The sequence below is a fragment of the Gracilinanus agilis genome, chromosome 3 (genome assembly GCF_016433145.1).
Source record: "Gracilinanus agilis isolate LMUSP501 chromosome 3, AgileGrace, whole genome shotgun sequence".
Taxonomy (NCBI): domain Eukaryota; kingdom Metazoa; phylum Chordata; class Mammalia; order Didelphimorphia; family Didelphidae; genus Gracilinanus; species Gracilinanus agilis.
The window spans coordinates 19234840-19243696 of record NC_058132.1 but is presented as its reverse complement, the minus strand read 5'-3'; the positions used below and the strand labels follow the sequence as shown (position 1 = coordinate 19243696).

The window sequence follows — 8857 nt, the reverse complement described above, 5'->3', positions numbered from 1 at the left end:
AAGTCCTGTTTAAGGAGGCATGCCTGGGGGGCAGGATCTGGATGGGAGACTCTAGTGAGACCAGCACTGGCCAGTTATGGGAGGAGAAGAGAAGGCAGGAGGCTGCTCCTAAAGCTGACCAGGACATCTGTCCCTGGCAATGGGGCCTGAATCATTGGGGAAAAGCAAGAATTGTTCCATCATTCTGACCACAGTTGACTCACCAACCACCTTCCCACCCCACACCCTCCCCACTGTATAGAGCCATCACTCAAGCAGGACCAACAGAGAGGAAGGAGAAGTGAAGCTTATTTCACAGGCTCAGTGTGGGGAAACAATGCAGAACCAGCCCTGGTCACATCGTGTGCCTCAGACCAGCCCCAGGTCAGCCTGGGTACCCTCTCCCTCCAGCCTCTGGGAGCACCATGACTCCTGCCCTCTCAGTCCTGCTGTGCCTCGGTGAGTCCTCAGCAGCCCCCACCCTAGAAGGACTTTACCCACCATCAAGTCCTACCTGCCCCGCCCCCACCACCTTCACTGTGCTGAGGAGGAAACTTTCCTCCAGAGAAGGGGAGTGACAAGTCTAAGGTCACACAGCAAGGGTGAGGTTGGAGGAGAGAAGCTGGAACTCTTAGAGGGGTCTCCTGGGGTCCAGCCTCCTTCACTCACAGCAGCCCTAATCCCTGGCATTGAGCTGTCTCTGTTCTTCCTGTGGGGATGCTGGGGGGAGGAGGGGGAGCCGTGAGTAATCAGGGTTTTTTCTGCCAGGGCTGTGTCTGTGCATGAGGACAAGGACTCAGGCAGCAGGTGAGTCCTTCCCCCCACAATGCCCCTGCCCAGAAGACACAACTGACCCAGGAGAGGGAGCTGGGGGAGGTCTGACCTGAGCTGTGTAAAAGGGGGGTGTTTAGGAGGATTGGGGGTGTAGTTGTGGACCAGCAAGTGAAGTGTGGAGGTCCCCTCCTCCCTCACAGCCACTGCTATTACTGGGAGACAAAAATAGCATCCCCTCAGGAAGTAGGGAATCCCCAAAGAGCTGCCACCTTCCATGGGCTATAGGAATGCTATTGCCCTCGAGGAGAAGTGAGTGATACCCCGATAAGATGATGGTGTGAGTCGGGGAACACAGAAACCCCTCATGGCTCACAGCAGGAGGTCAGGCTCAAAAGGGAGTTCAGCCTGTCTGAGCTGCTGCTCTTCCTCTCAGTCAAGTCTCCCCCCAATGGAGTCAATGCAAATCTGCTCTTGAAGTCTTGGGTGTTTAATGAGGAACAACAAGGCAATGGGGATGAAGGTGGGGTATCAGCAGGAAACGGGGTGCAGGTATCCCTCAGCCAAGGCCCTTCACTCAGGCAGGTACCCAGCAAGCCTCGGACCTGAAGGTGAGACAACGTGTCCCCCAACCAAAGCTTCACCTTCCTGAACCCTCTAATACTATTCCTATAAGTATAATTGTATAAATCTAGGTGGGACACTGCAGGGCACAAGCCCAAGGCAAGTGGGGTTCAGGAACAGCTCCCCAAAGGGAAGTCCAGTAACCCCAAACTCAGTTCATCTCAGTTGATATGTGAGTGAATGCAGGGAAGACCAGCTGTCACAGGCGCAGGTCTCCTATGCAAGTCAGGAGAAACCCAATGGCCATTTCAGGGATCTCAGAGCAAGATCTCCCCACCTTTCTCTTGGGCTCCAACCCCCAAAAGCCCCTGGTCAGGATTTTTCTCTCCCAGAAGTCTCTGCAGTTCCAGTGGTCCTTTGTCTTGTCTTCACCTCCAACATTTTGTGGCAGTTTTGTCCAAAATGTCAGGGCTTGCCCCATTGTTACAGCTGACAGTGTCTAAAGAGAGAGGGGACCTGGTGTGGGGGCGGGGTTCCTACAGAAGGGGGATCCCCAGGACCTAACAGCTCTCCTTCCCTTCCAGACAGACTCCCCAAACCCTCCCTCAGGGCAGAGAATGGCCCTTTGGTACCCAAAGGGGGAGCTATAACCCTCAGGTGCAGGGGGTCATTGGAGGCTGAAGAATGGCGGCTGAAGAAAAAGGGAGCATCTGAACCTATCAAAGCTGTGAGAAAAGCTGGAAATGAGGGCGAGTTTTCCCTCCCACTGGTGACATCAAATAATGCAGGGACCTACCGGTGCCTCTATTCATACGATTCATACATACATGGAAGTTCATCCTATGGGTGGTCAGCGCGCAGCGACCCTCTGGAGCTGGTGGTGACAGGTGAGGCAGATCATCCCTCCCAGAACACCCCCCACCCAGGCAGGGCTGGCTCAGGGTCTCCACAGTTCTGGGTCCCTCCTCAGCCCAGCCTGGCACCAAGTGTCCCTCTGGCTCTGCCCTTCCTGGCTTCTCCCCTGTGTCTGCCTCAGCTCTCCCTCTGGGGTTGGCAGAAGAGGGGAGGAATCAGCATTTCTATAGAGTTTACTATGTGCCAACACATGTCTCATTGGATCTTCAGAGCAACTCTGTCATGTCGGGGCTAGTATGATCCCCATTTTACAGAGGAGGAAACTGAGGCAGAGAGGAAGTTGGGAGGCTGGATTTGAACTCAGGCCTTCCTGACTCCAGGCCCAGGGCTCTCTCCACTGCCCCATGAGCTTCCTCACTCAGCTCCCATCTTGGGGTCAAATAGGAGGCAGGAGAGGCTCAGCTTGGATCTCAGGAGATTCTCCCACTGCCAGCCCTGCCCCTCCCAGAGCCAGGAGAGAACAGAGGGTGGAGCTGCTGCTTCTGGGCCCCTCTCTGAGCCCAGGCCTGGGGCAGAGTATGGAGGGGGATCAGGAGGGAGGGGAAGCCTGAGGGACAGCAAAGTGTCTTCCTCTCCTCCTCAGGCCTGTTCCAGGGGATCCCTCAGGCTCCCTCTTCCCTCGCTCTCAGGTTCTCTCTGTCTCTCCCAATCTCTGGCTCTCTGTGTGTCTCTATCTGTCTGTCTGTCTGTCTCTCTCTCTCCTCTCCTCACTACCCCCATTCCTTGACCCGGAGCTGTCCAAGGTATTTCTCTCTCCTCATACTCTGACTTTTCCTCTCTCAGAGCTGAACCTCCCAGCCCAGCCCAGGCCTCCTCCCAGCCAGATCTGCCCCCTCCCTGCACGAGGGCTGCTCCGGCTCTAACTCCTGGGTTTCCCCCTCCAGGCCTCTATGACCCGCCCTCCCTGGCAGCCCTGCCCAGCTCTGAGGTGGCCCCAGGACAGAACGTGACCCTGCAGTGTTGGTCAGAGTGGTGGTATGGCTGGTGTGTCCTGTACAAGGATGGAGAAGAGATCAGCCGCTGCAGGACCCGGAGCCATGGAAGGGGGTATCAGGCCAACTTCTTCTTCCCTGCTGTGAATCAGACCCACGATGGCACTTACCGATGCTACAGCTTTTATAGTTCTTCCCCCTATGAGTGGTCCTCCCCCAGCGCCCCCCTGGTGCTCAGGGTCTCAGGTGAGGCAGCCCCAGCCCCTCCCAGCCCCCCACCTCTCCCAAGCTCCCTCCCTGCCTGCTCAGGGCCTGTCCCAGGGGAGCCCAGAGGCCACAGAGGCTGTGGGAAGAGGAGGCTCAGAGGGAAGGGCACTGGGTCATCCTCAGAGAATGTAGACAGTGAAGCCTCTCCTCATGATTCCTCTAGACACCCCCCATTAGCAGTCTGTCCAGTCATGTTGCTCCTACATACAGAGAATATGTCTATTTGGCCCCAGGAAGGTTTGAGGAGGTCAGAGGGGGATAAGAAGAGGGCAGAGCAGGCCTGAGATGGGGGTGTGTGAAGAGATGTGGGGGAGGGGAGGCATTTGAAACACTCCTAGGCCCCCTTCTCCTTCTCTCCCTGTTCCAGGCAGCTCAAAGGATTCTCACCTCCCCCAAAGCCCTGGGAATCCTCCAGCAGTGACGTCCTCCTCACCCAGTGAGTAACTGCTTACTCTAAGGACAAACTGGGGGTCTCTCTCTCCCCCATTGCTATCTACCTTCTGTCTAGACCATTTCAAAGATGGCTGGAGGGTAGGGACAGAGACAGAGGAAACATCAGGCTGGGAAAGAAGGAAGAACAGAGCTGGTTAGGGAGGGGGAAGATGGGGAGCAGAGAGGGGCAGAGCAGCCCTGGGATGGGTGCGAGTGATCCTGAGCCCCCGGGAGGTGTCTACACCTTCAGAATGAAGAGACACTCCAGAAATTGAAAACGGTTATGAGTGAGATGGAGGATGCAAGTGGCAGGGAAAGTGGGCCTTGGCCAGGTAACACAAGATGGAGCATCTGAAGCTTTGCCAGGAAAGCTAGTTGGGTGAAAGGACTCTATGGAAGGGCTGGATGCCTTCTAGGACTGGGGCTGTGGGGGAAGTGTCTGGGGTTGACAGAGGCATTTATGAGAAGGTTCACAGATCCCAAAAGGATGGCACCAGAATGGCATCTTTGTCCTTGTTTATGGGTTCTCAGGGACAGCCTTCTCTGACTAGATGGGTCCAAAGTGAAGAGGAGTCCCTGAGTTGTTCACCTCTGGGTTTCCTGACTCCTTCTCCATTTCCTCCTCTCTTTGTTTCTGGGTCCCTCTAAAGCCCTATATGCTCTCCCTTCTATCCCTTTCCCCAAGAGCCTCTGGGCCCTCCCTCTCCTCACACACACAGCCATTGCTGGAACTAGGGGGCTGAGGGCTCTGATTTTCTCATACCTGACTTCCCCAGTATAGAGGGAGGGGGGGTCCCTCAGATGCCCACACCCCATTTCCCCTAAGCTGGAAGCACCAGAGGGACCTCCTCCCCGTCATCTCTCCTCTGACCATCACAGCCTTCCACTGACCCAGCATTCTGAGGGCTCTGACCCAAGGCAGGGGGGAACCTCAGGGCCCTGGAACCAGCCAGGACAAGGAGCCTGAGGAGGATTTAGAGAGTCCCTCCCTGCCACACCAGCTCCTCCATTCTTCTCTCAGGGTCCCTGCCTGCCCCCAAAGTCCTCCAGGAGTTTGGAGAGGGATCACAGGAATCACAGGAGCATCAAGTCTCAGAAGTGGACAGGCCAGGAGAAGTCCTGAACTCAGGCCCCATTTAACAGGAAATCCATGAGGCCCAGAGAGAGAAGGGACTTGCCCAACCTCCCTCACCCATCAAATCTCGGCAGAGCTGGGCTCATATCTGGTCTCTAGATCCTCCAGCTCTCCAGGCTTCTCTGGACTCACTTGCAGAGCCCCTAACCCTGCCCTTTCCTCATCCCCAGGGACCTCTCCAAGCCCTGAATCTGAGAACAGGTTCTCAGGTGAGTACCTGGAAGATTCTTGACAGAGGATGGAGGGAAGCAAGAGGGCTGGGTGTCCAGTCAGGGTCTCCTCATTTGCCTCCACTCCTTCTGCAGCACCTTCTGATTCTTCTCTCCCTTTGCCTAGGCTGTGCCCCTTGCCTAGAATGCTCTGCTTCCTCTTACTATGCAAAGGTGTCTCTGAGACTAAGCTTAGGAGTCACCTCCTACAGGAAGCAATGTTTTGTCCCATTCCCCTGTTGTTAATGAGCCCACTCCTCAGAGGAGATTGAGTTTTTTTATAGGGGGTAACAGAGCATTGTAGGAGAATGTAAGCCTCTGGAGGGCAGGAATTATTCTGTTTTCTCTTTGTATCCTCTAGGCCTGGCCTGGCACAGGGTCTAGCCCAGGGTGGGTGATTCAGAGAAGTCTGGAGAACTGAATGATTGAATGGGGGTGGGGGGGAGGTCCCAGAGGACAAGGCTGGGTCTCTTCCCCTCACAGTGGGGCCTCTCAGACCACAGGGCTGTGTCTCTTTTCCCCTTGGATAGGGGCCTCCACAAACATCGGTATTATTCTATCTCCCCTTCACCTTTCTCTTCATTCTTAGATTCCTCAGGTTTCTCCATCCTCCAAGTGAGCATCCTGGTGGGTGTCTCAGCCTTCCTCATCCTGATCTTCCTCTTTCTCTCCCTCTTTTGCCTTCATCGCCATTGGTATAAGCCCAGGCTGGGTGAGTTCTTGGTGTTGGGAGCCCCCTGGGGCTGAGGGTCTAATTGGGGTTGAGCTGGACCCTCCTAAATCCTAACTCCCACTCTCCTTACAGGGAAAGGGGACAGAGAGACAGAAGTCAAGACCACTAGGAGGTAGGGGTCCAGAGATAAACCCAGATTTCCCCAGAAGCCCCCTTCTTTGACCCTCCCCCTAAATTTTCTGTGTCTTCTTCCTCTCCAGCTCAGAACAAGCAGGGAGCACCCTAGAGGAGACTGTGTGTGAGTGACAGGAATATGGGGAAGGAGGACCTTTGGGTGTCACAGGGTAAAGCCTGCTCTGGGGAGAACTAGGGTCCTGGCCCCTCATCCCTTTTCCTCTTGTCTCCAGATGCTGCTGTGAATGATGATAGACAGACAGAGGAGAGCAGACAAGAGGACACGGCTGTGAGTCACTCATAAATCTCTCCTCCTTTGCCCAGCACTCTCCTCGCAGAGAGTGAGACTTTCCCCCATGTCACACACTGCTGGGATGGATGCTAGATTCAGGGTCCTTCCCCTTCTGAGCCCTCCTGCCCCAATGCCCCCCTCAATCCTTTCACCTTCTCCTGCTTCCTCTCCTCCTGTTAGGCTCTCCAAAGAGAAGACCCTCAGGAAGTGACCTATGCACAATTGAACCACAAGAGCCTCAAGTATGGGCCTGAGCCCTCTCCCCAGTCTGGTCCAGTGGAACCCACTGTCTATGCTGCTCTCCGGTGAGCTTGGTCAAAGCCCAAAGGACCAGAGGAAGATGCTGACCCTCATCCATTCTTCCTCTGGTTTCTGAGGGCAGACCCTGTCCTAGCTCATCCTCAAGACACCCTGACATTAGGACCTTGACTTGCCAACTGAAGGGGAAAATCTGAAAAGACAAAAAAGCCTAAAACTGCAGGCATCTGTACTCTCTGGTACTCTGGGGGTGTAAGATTTAAATTAATATCTGATACTTCAAGTATTGTTTTTATAAAGTTTATTATCTGACAAAATAGAATCACATGACTAAGTTTTTCTACCTGCTCAAAAAGCCTGCTCCACCAAAACTGTGACTAGAAGATGAGAGAGAGAGACAGAGAGAGACAGAGACAGAGAAAGACAGAGACAGAGACAGAAACAGAGAGAGAGAGAAAGAGAGAGAGAGAGAGAGAGAGAGAGAGAGAGAGAGAGAGAGAGAGAAGGACCTCCACCCAATTTATATCCTGTCCACATCAGTATATAAGGACAAGAAATGAGAGGGGTTCTGGGAATTGTAGTTTTGCTGGGGATCTTACTTTTTAGGGTAACAGATTCTAATTACATAATCGCCCCCCAAGATCCTTTGGAAGAGTAGGAAGAGTTTGTAAGAGTTTACAAGATCCCCAGTGGATCTTGTAAACATAACCAACTTATAAATTACAATAATTTGGGGATAAAAGGGAAAGAGAATAAAACCAATGATTGTTAGGTGCATTGACAAAAAGCCAATTGGGGGGCAGTTCCCTTTTGTATAAGAGTATACATACAAAATAAATGTGTGTTACAACCCAACCCCCCCCCCCAAGTTCAATTTCACTACAACTCAATGTTCATTCTGGATCTTTCCATGCAGTGTGAGGTTTCTGCAGGCATCTCCATGGCACCTTTTCCATGCAGTTCACTTCCTGGATTCTTGGAGGTAGCAAGTTTCTTAACTTTTATAAAACTAGAATTTTATGAAAATTATACAATCTCCCTTGGGGAGGGTATTGACAGACACAGAGATTGCCTCAGGATACATTAATTTTCACTAAGAAAACAGATTTATAAAAAAACAACAACAGTAGTATAGCAGCTAATTCAAGGAAACCTTTTGTGTCTAAAACTTCACCAAGAATCTAGATCATGGGGGCAGCTAGGTAGCTCAGTGGATTGAGAGCCAGGCCTAAAGACAGGAGGTCTTAAGTTCAAATCTCGCCTCAGACACTTCCCAATTGTGTGACTCTGGACAATTCACTTAACCCCCATTGCCTAGCCCTTACCACTCTTCTGCCTTGGAGCCAATGCACAATATTGACTTTAAGATGGAAGGTAAAGGTTTTAAAAAAAAAAGAATCTAGATCATTCTGGTGGAGGTAGATTAAGCTGAAGAGTTAAAAATCATCCAGAAGCTACTTAGGCTTCCTGGGAAATGGTCCCTCTTGGGAGCCATCCAGGGGTACCACACCCCCTAGGAAAACCTTCCCAGCTCCTCTGTTATGAGACTGTAATAGCCATACAAGGCATGTCTTTACATGTCTCATCCATTACATTTTTATAAATTTGGAGGTGAGGATTAGTGCTATCATACTTCACTTCAGCTACTAAAAGGACCCTTTACCTCTTGTTACAAACATCTCAAAAGTACTTTCATAATGGCATCTTCTCCAGTCCAGTCATATGGGGAGGTAAAAATAAAGACAATGTAACAGCACGTATAGCTAATTGTCAAAACACAGTAACTTAAAGTGATGTAGTGTAAGGGAACTTAACAAACAAAAAAAATCTTAAAACAAGCAATCAGCAAATACTATATATGTGACAGGACACAGGCAGTGAATTCAAGAGTCCTTTTTTCCAATTCCAATACATAGACTTCCATAAAACAATGGAGTCTGAAAAGGCTTAAAATTTTTACCTTCAGACTCTTTAAGGTTCCTTCCCCTCCCCAGGATCATTATCCATTTAGGTTCCTTTTGTCACATAATCCCCTATAATGAGAGATAATTCCTCACTGAATATAGTCTGGAGGAATCCCATATTGGATATATTATAGAGACGAGGCAGGCCAGAATGGCAAGGGGGTGTAGGGAAGTGAATCTCTCCTTGAAATCACAAGGACCAGTGCACCCAGGAACAGTAGGAAGAAAAGATATCTTAAAACTTGGACCTGTTTGAGATAGGCAATGTACTGCTCTTTCATAGAGTAAGCCA

The 8857-nt window shown here is 51.6% G+C and overlaps 1 pseudogene; it reads left to right on the top strand.

Annotated features, from left to right (window-relative positions):
- The first annotated feature begins 404 nt into the window (after positions 1-404).
- Positions 405-6554, top strand: LOC123242943 (annotated as a pseudogene).
- The last annotated feature ends 2303 nt before the right edge of the window (positions 6555-8857 follow it).